The sequence below is a fragment of the Rhinolophus hipposideros genome (genome assembly GCF_964194185.1).
Source record: "Rhinolophus hipposideros genome assembly, chromosome: 12".
Taxonomy (NCBI): domain Eukaryota; kingdom Metazoa; phylum Chordata; class Mammalia; order Chiroptera; family Rhinolophidae; genus Rhinolophus; species Rhinolophus hipposideros.
The window spans coordinates 45,923,844-45,935,866 of NC_138058.1; the positions used below are offsets into that span (position 1 = coordinate 45,923,844).

A 12,023-nucleotide genomic window follows, 5' to 3' on the forward strand; every position below is an offset into this window, starting at 1 on the left:
GTGTTATCTCATTTTACCGATAAGGAAAGTTTCAAGGTAACTGGCAATGCTGAGATTCTGCCAACATGGTCTAAAGAAACCTATGTTCTTTATACTGTACAAACTGCTCACTGGGGAAATAAGAGAAGCATAAGACACTATTCCTGCTCTTAAGGTATTAAAAAAAAAAACCCAAAACAAAACAAAACAAAAAACCAGAGAATAATGCTGACCCCAGCTTAATGATGAGGGAAAGAAAATAACTAATAGAGTCTGGTGCGCCTGAAATCAGTGTAGAAGAGCAGTCTGGGAAGACATCATGAAGGCAAGAAAGGGAAGCCTTCAAGGTGGAGGAAACCGCATAAGCAAAGCCTGAGACCATGCGTGGTCTGAACATGCTGTGTGAGACTGAAGAAGCCCTGTGCTCAGGCTGTGTGCCGGCACATGCGTTTCGCAAACCTCAGATCCTACCAGGGTTTTAAAGGGAGAGGCAATAACACTCAGGTCTTACCACTGACCTTCACCCACTTTCACTTCCTCCCCCGACCTCCAAATCCAGCTAACTGCTTCTATACAGAACCAGGCTGATAAAATCATACGAGGGGAGATAAGTCAGAGGGGCTAGGCCTCTTGTAGTTGAGACATCTTCGCAAGGTCTGACCCATCCTTACTGAACCGGTGTCCTCCATGAGAGAGAGGAGTAACTCTAGAAGCTCTGGATCACCAAGTGGCTGGCCCTGGTAGCCTACTCCCACACGCACAATCCCATCTGTCTACACAGGACTTTAATTGGCTTATACGTGCCAGGCTTGTCTCCCCCACAAGCTGTGAATTTCTTGAGGGCAGGAAACACTCACTACCCTCCTTTTCTTTTTCATTGTCCCCAGAAAAGAGCAGGAACACACTTAGCAAGCACTACTTAGGAAGGGTCATTGTGGTGAATACCGGGCTTCTTCAAGGTCAAGGTCAATTATCACCTCCTCTCTGAAGCCTTTCCAGATAGTCCCAGTCAGAATTAATTACCTCCTTATGTGTGTTCCCACGGTACACATGCATATCTTAGCTATGGCTCCTATTAAACTGCGCTCTATGATCCATATGTCTATCTCCTCTGCTAGACAGAAAGTATGAGAATCCTATTTGCAACCCGAATGCTTAGCTCACTGTCTGTTTGTCAGGAGACACCCAATAAACATTTGAGGAAGTGGGAAAAGGCTCCAGGCTCAGAACTTCCAGAGCCTATTCTGGGATCATTTGCCCGTCCAAGGCCCTGTCCCCTGGAAAGGAGGCAGGCAGGTGATATGTACCAGTGACATTCAAACGAGGTGAGAGGGAAAAAGAGGCAGCTGGGCCATGAGCACCATATATTCCCTGTGAGGTAAAAAACTCAGCTTGAACGGATATTCTCCAGGTTTCTCTCCCAACAGCTCACTCCACTCACAGTCTAGGTTCCCCGAGCCATTCATGAGCCCCCTCTATTTCCAGACTCAGCCTTTCATGGTTGAGAGTGCTTAAGGTTTCCCTCAGAGCTTCACTTTCATCAACAGGGGTCTCCAGTGCCTCCTAGGGGAGGCCCTTGGTGACATTTCAGGTGCTCGGTCAGGGCAGGGAGCGAGGGGTGCAGGGAGCACTCAGGTTGCCACACAGAAGCCATTCACCTAGGATCTTGAGCCTGAAATCCAAATGGGGACCAAATCATAAACTGGTGATGCCAGGAGATGACTTTCCCCATTCTTCCACCCCAAGAGTCTCTGATTTTAGGTTTCTGGGTAAAGAAAATGTTCCCCAGCCCCTCGCCACTAGTACTGCCCCTCTGCGGCCCCACGCCGCCACAAGGATAACCCGGCCCCTGCACTGAATTACAAACAGGAAAACCAACAGTCGGCTCTACGGATCAGAGCCAAACCAGAATCCTATCCCTGCCACATTTCAAAAATATCAGGGGCCCCCTTGTCCAAAAGCATGGAATTTAAATAATGTATGCCTTTTAGAGATTAGATCACCCCTATTAAACCCTGCCGGCAAAATGAAACGCTTTCTCATAGCCTCTAAGTCAGAGATTTCCCACGACTGCGGACTTCATTGGAAAAGTATAATGCTATCTGTGAAAAGTAGGGAGGAGACAGCAAAGGAATGAGACGGGCTGCGAGGCCGATCCGAAGGCAGGCAGCGTGCCTATCTTTGCAAAATGGGAGTGAGAACTCGTGTCGGGAGGACAGGTCATTGACGATAAAATGTATTAGGATATTAACATTCAAGATAGCCATCAGGAACCATTTTAGCGTCCACTGCTGCTTCAATGCCGATGCACTGCATTTCCAAACAGAAAAATAGAAATTAAGCTATTCCACATGCCAAAAGCAACAGAGAGCTTTGCAGCCTGGGCAGATGGCCGTGGAGCACTGGCAGAGCCCCAGCCAGCCAAGTGAGGAGGCTTTGAGAATTCATCTAGGGTGGTGCAACTTTACCGTGGATGACTAGAGGGGTTATCAGCACAAAAGGTGGTGGAGTGTGGTGGAACTTCAGAGCCAAACTGGTTTAATCACAGATTCTGTTCACAGTCACAAGGCCTGGATAATGAAGCTACAGAGATGCCCAACCGTGCACAGCCTCTGCAAACTGTCTGTGGGCAACACCACCAGGCAGCTGGCACCACATGAAAGCAGGCCTCCTCCCTCCTCCTAACCATTCCCAGGGTTAGCTCTAAGCTCCTTTTCCGGAGCTCCAGGTCCCTCCTCATTCTCCCAGATGCAACCCGATTTATCAAATCTCCTTGAACCTCATGCTTTTACTTGATGAGTCTTCCTAGCTACTGTCTCTGTTTCTTTGATTATGATTCTCTTTCAAGATTCTCTTTCAAGCTCCAGTGTCGTTGGCTACCCCTTTAGCTGAGGCCAGAAGCAAAGCAAGAGAACATTGAGAGAGACAAATACAGCCTTTGGAGTCAGACCAGGGCCGGATTCCAAATTTGTCACTTACCAACTCAGGCAATTATCTACTCCCCCTGAGCCTCTGCCTCAATCTGTTCATCTGTGAAATGGGTTGTTGTGAAAACTCTATGAGAGATACATGCAAAGCTCTTGGCACTTAGGAGGTAGTCAGTGGTGGTGAACAGTGGACTTACTGGCTCTGTGGCCTGAAGCAAGCAACTACGATTTCTAAGGCTCAGAATGCTCCTCTGTGAAATGAAGTAAATGCTATAGGTCCTGTGTCATTTGGGCTGTCATGATGTTAAATGAGATAATCTAGGGAAAGTGGTTAGCATGGTGCCTGGCGTGAAATCCTCAGTTGTCATTGACAACAATTGTTGTCATTGTTGTTATTAAAACGCCAAGTCTTCAAATCTGCCACTGACTCCAACATTCTTTCTACTATATCAAGCTTCCCTCCACAGAAAAGACATTTTCTTGCCCAAAGTTGATATTATGACATGTTCTTCAAGGACATCTGATCACTTGACAGATGTCATCTGTTGTTGTGAATATCAAATAAAGAACTAAGGTTAGGGTCTTGTACCCAGCACAGGGGAACCCCAGAGCAAGAAAGGCTCTAACCCTCGTCCTCAGAGGGCTATGAGCTGCTCATGAGAGGAGAAGGAAAGGGTGACCATGTATTGTGTGAACGCTGCTGAGCCTCAGACACTGTGCTTGGTGCTTTACCTGCATTAGTTCATTTAGTCTAGACGGCCAGCAACATGACCTACTTTTCTGATGGAAAAACTTGGGCTGAGATTTTGAAGCCAAACTCTCACTCAGGGCTGCCTGGAACACGCAGGAGAAATGACTTTTATGGAGCTCTCATCTCAAGCCCTGCTTCACCCTCGAAGCCTTCTCGGACAACCCCGTCCCAGGATTCTCTTTCTGCTACGCCTCTGTGGGTTCATTTTCCTTCTCAGGTGCAACTGACTGGCTTTCCAGCCCTGCTGGTTTAAGGCAGAGCAATGCTTCCCTTACTTTGCCCTGACCCCCCACTCCCCACCCAGACCTTGGGGAAGGTATGGGCATAAACAGAGCTCCACTCCTTTGAGTTAAAGGAACGCAATGGGAAAAGAGCCGAAACCATCCATGGACCCATGAAAAAAGAAATCTCCGAAAAGCAAAAAGACTCACAGGCACTTTTTTGGGGGTGGTGCCTAACCATTCACAAAGCCCTTCCCACACACTATTTCATGTATTCCTCACAATTAACCTGTAACATAGCAAGTATTATTAGCACCATTGTATGTATGACAACAGTGAGGTTAAGAGGTGGCCAAAACAGCCCAATTAGTGAGAACATTCCACTGCCCAACTCCAGGGGGCACCAATAACAAGGTCGTCTCTCAGTGAGTCCCCTGGAGCTGAGCAGCCCTGAGCTGAGTGGCCGAGTCAGACCTTGTACCCTCAACTCTTGACTCTCAGTCCAATATTCCTGCTACCACACCACAATTTCCAGTGAGAACCCTGACCACTCGGCTAGCACCTCACCAACGATGCAGCATGGGGCACCCCGCTTATGTGTTACTGCTCCATGTCACTGTGACTCACAGGCAGCTGCATGCCTGTGTTTGGGGTCAGTCAAGTTCAAGGCAAAGAGGTCAGAAATTCAGACAAGCTTCCTCCTAACCATAGGCTCAACTTTCGCCGGAGACCTCTAGTCAACAGAACAACCCGCAAAATTGGGAACAGCCCCCAATTTGAGTTTCACTTCCTTTTCCATCTGTTGTCAGACACTAGGGCCTAGAAAGAAGCAAAATGTAGAGAGTGGGTCAGAAAAAGATGAATCCAGAAAGGATGAGAAGGAGGAAGAGAGGCTTGCACTACCCACGTTGTGCCAATTAAGTCTTAAATAATAGACTTTCCTTTTTACTTAGAAAGGGTGGGGAGTGAGGAAGGAGGAGGTGTAGGGGAGAAGAGGAGAGAAGAATCAGGGTTTTTTCCCAGAGCAGAGGACCCCCTGCCCAAGTCCTACACCCTCTCTATCGCTGGCCATTCTCCTCTGGAGGCATCTTGGGCACAGTGTGGGCCCCAGAGGTGTCTGGCATGGAAGAGGCAGGCCAGATAGAGCAGGAGACTGTCACAGAGCAGATGTCCTCCTAGTAGCTTCTGCTTTTGGAAAGCACAAGATATTGAGGCACTGCAGTGGGCAACTCTTGAGCAGCTGCTGGGTGCAGATTTTGAAGATAACCACTAATTAAATTAAAAACTCATCATTTGAAGGGACGTATGCTACTAGCCCTATGGATAGAGTGCGTCAATGGGTTGAAAAGCAGAGGTGCACACGTAATCAAATATTTTAAGGGTTCTACTCTAACAGGCTTCCAATAGCACTGACTTTCATAAAATAAGGGGAGTGGATTTTTTTTTTCCAAACACCTTCCACAGCAGTGCAAAAATATTACGCAGGCTTTTGTGTACATTCCTGCAGGGCAGAACCCTTTCTGTCCAACACATGGGAGGGATCTAATACATTTTTATACATGTTGGCTCAATGGTTGTATGGCCTGCTTTTAAACCGGATCGGCTCAAATGAATTACAGAGATGATTTACTTGGGAAGCCATCAGCCTGTACACAAATGTTCCTAGCAGCTTCATTTATAACAGCTAAATACTGGAGACAACTCAAATGTCCAACAATAGGTCAATGAATATGTGAACCACGCTCTATCCACATGATGGGATCTTACTTACCATTAAAGAAGGGACTACTGATATGTGCGACAAAACGGATGCTATGGGAAGGAAACAAACAAGAGAGTACAGACTGTACCATTCCACTTACATGATGTTCTAGAACAGGCAAAACTAATCTATATTGACAAAAAACATACCTCCTGGAGGTGGAGGTGGGAACTGAATGCTGAGATGCACAGAAGACCATTGAATGATTTTGCCAGTATTGTATTTTGAAGTATATATTCAATTTAAAAAAAAAAAAAAAAAACAAGCATGGAAGAAGTTTTGGGGAAAACAGACATTTTCTATACGTTGATTGGGTGCTGGTTACCTTTGTCACTGCGTCAAGACATACACTTAAAATAGATGCATTGTTTTGCATGTAAATTATACCTCAATGAAGTTGTTTTTTAAAAAGGAAAAAAGGAAGTCATCATTTCACATAAGGATTGCTCCACAATTTTCCTTTTAACTAACAAATCATCTTCCTACCCCTGGGGCATGTAAAATGTCATATTCCAGTTTTAAAAATAAAAGGATTCATTCAGAGTTCTTCAAGAGCACGTCTGTCACACAACATAATGCACACCTACCTGTTTAGGCACAAGGTACATACCCACCCACGTGTGCAAAGCACACTCAGAGACACAGCCACCTTCTTCTGTCTTTTGTGATCAAAATATGATAACAGCGGGAAAAGCATCCCAAATGTAGGTTCGAGAGCCTGCTGAATTATTTAGATCTGTCCTTGTGTGTGTGGATCTCAATTTCCTCATATGTAAGACAAGACAAGTACACCGAATGTTCTAAAACGGCTTTTAATGACCTTAAGGGTCTAAATATCCATGAATATAAGGGGACTTCTTAAATAAATTATGGTATACTTGTAGATCACTAAGCAAGCCCTAAGACAAAGAATAAAAAGATCTAAATGTACTGATTGACATGAAACTATCTCTGAGATATACGAAGTGGGGAATAAAAGCAAGGTGCAGTGTGTTTACTACGCTAGACTACCACGTGAATAAAATGGGTGTGTATATGAGTGTACATGTACATACGGGCGCGCGCGCGCGCACACACACACACACACACTCATACTCTTTCACACACTTGTTACCCATAGGTTATCTCTAGAAGGAGTCTTAGTCAAAAGGAAACGGATTGCCTCAGGATTAGGGGAACAGAAATCAGGTAAGGGAGCTTATTTTTCACTCTACGGTGTTTTGAACCATTTGATTTTTTAAATTGTGTTCTTGAGTTAGCTTGTCTGTTACAAAATTTAAGTCAGTGCCTTTTTGCTAACTATTTCTAACCTCCAACCCCCCAGAGAGCAGCTTGCTTCAGCTACCAGACACATCTTAAATAAATGTCCTTCAAAACTGGCTGACAGAGTGCTTTCCCATCCCCCGGAAACCAACTGAGCAGCAGCCACCTCCTCTGTGTGATACTCCTGTCGGCGGGACAGGAGGCCTATGTCACAGATCCTAGCTCTCCACAGGCCACAAATGGAGTCAATGCAAGTTAGCACCTGCTTCCTCTTTTCAGCAGGCTCAGAAATAGACCCTGAGAGCTGGCGCCCTCTGATGACAGAGGTGGCTAAAAACAAATAACTCTGGGTGTATGCAAATGCTTTCCTGCACTGAGAAAACATCCAAAGGTGCCAAACCTAATATTGAGAGCAGGTAATGGTCTGCAAAGCATTGCCCGGTCACAGTATACTTTTTCTATCTTCTTTCGGGAAAATGGCAGTGTGTGACTGTATATCCTATCTAAGAGATGTCGGGTACAAACAGCAGGACATGTAGCCACTGACCCCCAGTGTTCTGAAGTGAAAAATACCCACTACCAATCTCCACTTTGCATTTTGCTTTGCAATGGTCTCTCTCAAGCAGTGTATTTGCATGTGTGTGTTTTTTTTCTACATTTCCTATTTTTTACACTAAGCCAACACATTGCAGTGATTCAGAGTAAAGGCTCTGAAGCTGGCCTACTTGGGTTTAAATCCCAGTGACAAGCTGTGTGGCCCTTGCTTTCATTTCCTCATCTATAAATGGAGAATGTCAGTGGCACCTGCCTCATAGTGTTGTTGGAAGGATTAAATGAGATGGTTTAATTTAAGCACTTGGAGCTGTGCCTCGCACACAACTAGCATCCCATAAATGTAAGCTGTCTGGTGATTATAGCTATTTCCCACTTAGACTGCAAGCAACTCTAGGGCAGAACCATGTGCTCCTTTTGGGGGTTCTGCAGTTCCTGATTGATGGCTGGGTACAAAGCAGGTAATCCCTAGACACTCCACGTGAAACTGAATGGATCCACGTGGAACAGAGGCGAGTTCGGTTGGGAGCTCAGGATTGTGTAACCAGAAAAATCATCTTCAGATCAGGCACTTTTCTGTCTCTGTAATATTACAATGCAGCAGAACCTTTCATTAATGGCTTCTCACAAAGATGTTCAGGTCCTGACTCCCTTCAAAATGACATTATAAATGTCATTCGTCACTTTGTGCTCCTCAAGAAGAAAGACTGTTTTATTCTTAATAATACTCACAACTCTTGTGAACACCTTTTATTGAGCACTTTACTTGTGCTCTCTAGATGAGGGAGGCAATATCCTTATTCTTAAACATCTCAGGGATGAGAACACTGAGGATTAGGGATTTAAGTGGCTTGTCCATATTCTCACAGCTTCAAGAAGAGGAAGCAGCGCTCTCCAACTCCAGACCCGATGTCCTCTTCCTTGGGGCCTGGCATGCTGTTTAACAAATGGCCTGGGCTCAAGGAGATGGGGTGGAAAGAACACATTGTGAGCTGCTCAAGGAGCTCACACTATATGTGTGATGATAGAGCTTCTTCTTGGGCATAAGAACAATGAAAGTAATGCTCCTTCATGGTCCTGGAGCTCATAATTGAAGGTATACCTTCAAACCCACAGCAAAACAGCTGGGAGGTTCGGAAAATAAGATACAAATACAGTGCAGCATGCATAACTTTGGGCAATAAGTGCCCTCCTGGAAATCACTGTATGGTGATTTTATATATGTATCACATCCTATTTGCCACCACTTTTCATTCTATAATTGGAACTATGTCCTATGAGAAGAAACAGTTTTCTAAAAATCATAGAAGCATGAAATTTAAGAGTCATAATCCACTTAAGAACCACTTGGTTTAAATAAGCAAAGAAATAAAATTCAGGGTACATTTTTTTTCTTCTATTTTGCCTATCAAATTCACCAAAGTTGCTTTGGGGCTATGCACTGCTGTGTTACTTGCTTATGAAGAGACAAACAAATCTAAGTATCATAATGTGTTCGGTTTTAAAAAATAAAAATAAAAAACCACATGTGAATTTATAATGAGAAGCAACAGCCCACTGCCCCATGATTCCCCAGAGGGAGCCAATTTTAATCATTTCTATTTGGGTTTTTCTGGTGGTCATTGTCATGTCCCTAAATATAAAGTTTATGCCTCAATTTCTTGATTGCTTAGTTTAGACATTCCCTCTTGCCTTGCTGATGTGACACCTCCCTCCATTTCCCCCTCCACAAAATAATTATACATCACAGTTCTCAGCTCCTCCTCTGTTCTTCTCTCTAACAGCAAAAGGTAATCCAAATGTCAATTTCTTGATCTACTAGCTATAGACAATATCCCTTGACCCTCCACATTCTAACTAGAGGACATTAGTGCTTCCAGCCCTTCCCCTCCTCTGCCTGCTTCTCACCCCACCCCCTGTGCCTTTATTGTTAGACTATCAACACTGACAACCTAGCAGTGTTGTTCTCTAACTGTAGTTGAGTTACATGTTTTATGTATGCATTGTAAAATCTGAAAGCTAATTAACAGTGTTTACTTATTATGACTTTGTAAACGGTATTTATATACTTTCTTTTCCATGGGTCCAATGTGAGAACCCAAGTGCCACTCAATGGAGAAAAGAACTAGTATCAAATTCAAATGATTTTTTTTTCCACTCTACCAATTGTCTTTCTCAGATCTTCAAGTTTTTCCAGGGTCCTTTCTCTCAGGGTTGGCCTTTCTGGAGACCCCCCACTGTCCTTCTCTTCCCAATCTGGACTGATCTCTCCCTGGTCTGCTGCGTAAAGTACTGTCACGTCTTTTCACTGCTGTGCTGGGTGTACCTGCTGGTGCTGGAATCCATCATCTTCCTTGTTCTGGGTTATTCCCCTTGTTTTTGACAATAAAGTACATTCTAATGGAAATATTGATTAAGAGTGAGTGTGTAGAAAGCCAGCTTTCTAAGAATTCGCATGCCTGCCCTCACACATGATTGACAGTTTGACTGGATATAGAAATCTAGGTTCAAAAAAAAAATCATTATCAGAACTTACTTCTAACATAAACAATGACAATGGACTAATGTCAGCTTGATTTCTGTTGCTCAGTGGATAACTTTGTTTTGTTTTGACTCTCTGGAAGTTTGAAAATCTTTTCTTTATCTTTGGTGTTCTGAAATTTCACAATGATATGTCTTAGGGTGTGTGTGTTTGTTTGTTTGTTTGTTTGTTTTTGATTCGCTGTACTGCATGAAATTGAACTTGTGGGAGATACTCTTCTATTTGCTCTTTGCTATTGTCTTCTCCATTTTCTCTATGAAACTCCTATTATTCAGATGTTGGACCAACAGAAGTAATCCCAATGTCTCTTACTATTTGGTATATATTTCCATTTCTCTTTTTAGTCCATGTTCTCGATTTCCTTGACTTTATCTTACAATCCTTTCACTGAACTTTTATTTCTAACAATACTATGTTGAGTTCCGGAAACACTACCTATTTTTATGCATTCTTTCTCATAGCATCTTTTTCTTTTCCTGGCTTATGGATGAAATATATTTCTGTGGACACTGGCCCATCTGCCTTAGGGTTAGAGAGTGGGAGCCACCATTAGAGCAGGGGATCCCCACACCAGCCTTGGTATTTCTCACCAAACCATTGGACCTTTTTTTTTTATTATTTTCCTTTTTTTTTTTCTTTACACTTGGAGTTAGCGTCTGGCTCCAGGTCCTTCGGCTGTAAGAGTAGTAAACATACAGTTCCACATGCAGACCTCCAGGTCGTCACATACTTGTATTTTCAGCTCCATATCTCACTCCTGATCCCTGAGGTAAATAACGATAGTCTCCAAACCTGGAGCCCCCTTAGGGTTCTATGGAAGAGCTGGCTCTAGGCCAGGCTTCAGTACCTCTATTCTATTCCATCAGTTGCCACCCTGCCCTCTATTTTCATCCTCAGAAATTCACTGGAATAGCTTGATGATCCCTTCTTTCTGCTTACTTGGTGTTAGAAAATGTTATCTCCCCCAACACACACACACAATTTTTTTCCTTTTCTATTACTTAGATTGGGTCTTGGGTAGGCAAAGAAACAAACACATTTGCCCTAAGACCACCTTGAATGGAAAATTTAAAAAAAAAAACACAAAAACTTGTTATCTTAAACGGTATTATCCAGTGCTGGTGAGAGAGGGGAGAAATAGGCCCTCTGACATACTGCTTGATGACCTGTAAATTAGCACAAAATTTGCAGAGTGGTTTGGCGTCATATAACAAAAATCCTTTGACCTAGTAATATTTTTTTGGGGGGGGAATTTATCCCAAATCACACATGTGCAAAACAATTTCAATACAAAGATGATCATTACAGCATTTTTAAAGAGTGTAAAATTAGAAATTAAGTGTCCAATAATAGCAAACTATTTAAATAAATTGTGGCGTATTCAAATCATTAAATACCGTGCCATAGTGAAAAAAAAGCTTGTAGAATTATGCTTAATGATATGGAAAGATATTCAAAATATGGCATTAAGTGGAGGAAAAAAGAGATTATAGAGGAATATAGATTTTATAATCCAATTTTGTAAAAATAAAATGTATATGGGTGGGTACATACAGAAAAGGGAAAAAAGGTTATCTATGGGGGAGTGGAATAATGTGATTTTTTTCTTTGTGCATATCCACAGTTCTCTAAACTTTGTACTTTCCTTCTACTTTCTATTTTAACTTGTGATTTAAAAAGAAAATCAAAGAATACATCTGTTGTTGCTTGAAGAAAAACATTATGTAGCTCAATTCCCTCATTTACAGTTAAGGAAACTGAGGCACAGTGAGCAGTAAGGTTAAGCAATCTATTCAGGCATCTGAGAAAATGACCCAGAGCTGACGTCCCAGGCCTTACAAAATGAGCAGGCAAATGCAGCTGGACACGCAAATTAGACCTACGTATGCTATGCCCACACCAACATCTGAACTAGGAGGGAAGGTACTTTCTGCAGCACGTAACAAAGGGGATGTGTATACAGTTCAAGCTCTGAATGTCAGAATATTTCCGTAATCCACGGCTGTGTATCACAGATATGAGATTT

The 12,023-nt window shown here is 43.2% G+C and overlaps 1 protein-coding gene across 1 annotated transcript in view; it reads right to left on the bottom strand.

Moving 5' to 3' along the window:
- PRKCE (protein kinase C epsilon) overlaps window positions 1-12,023 on the bottom strand; it is a 468,189-nt gene that overhangs the window by 294,566 nt on the left and 161,600 nt on the right. The gene's annotated exons all lie outside the window — the stretch shown is intronic.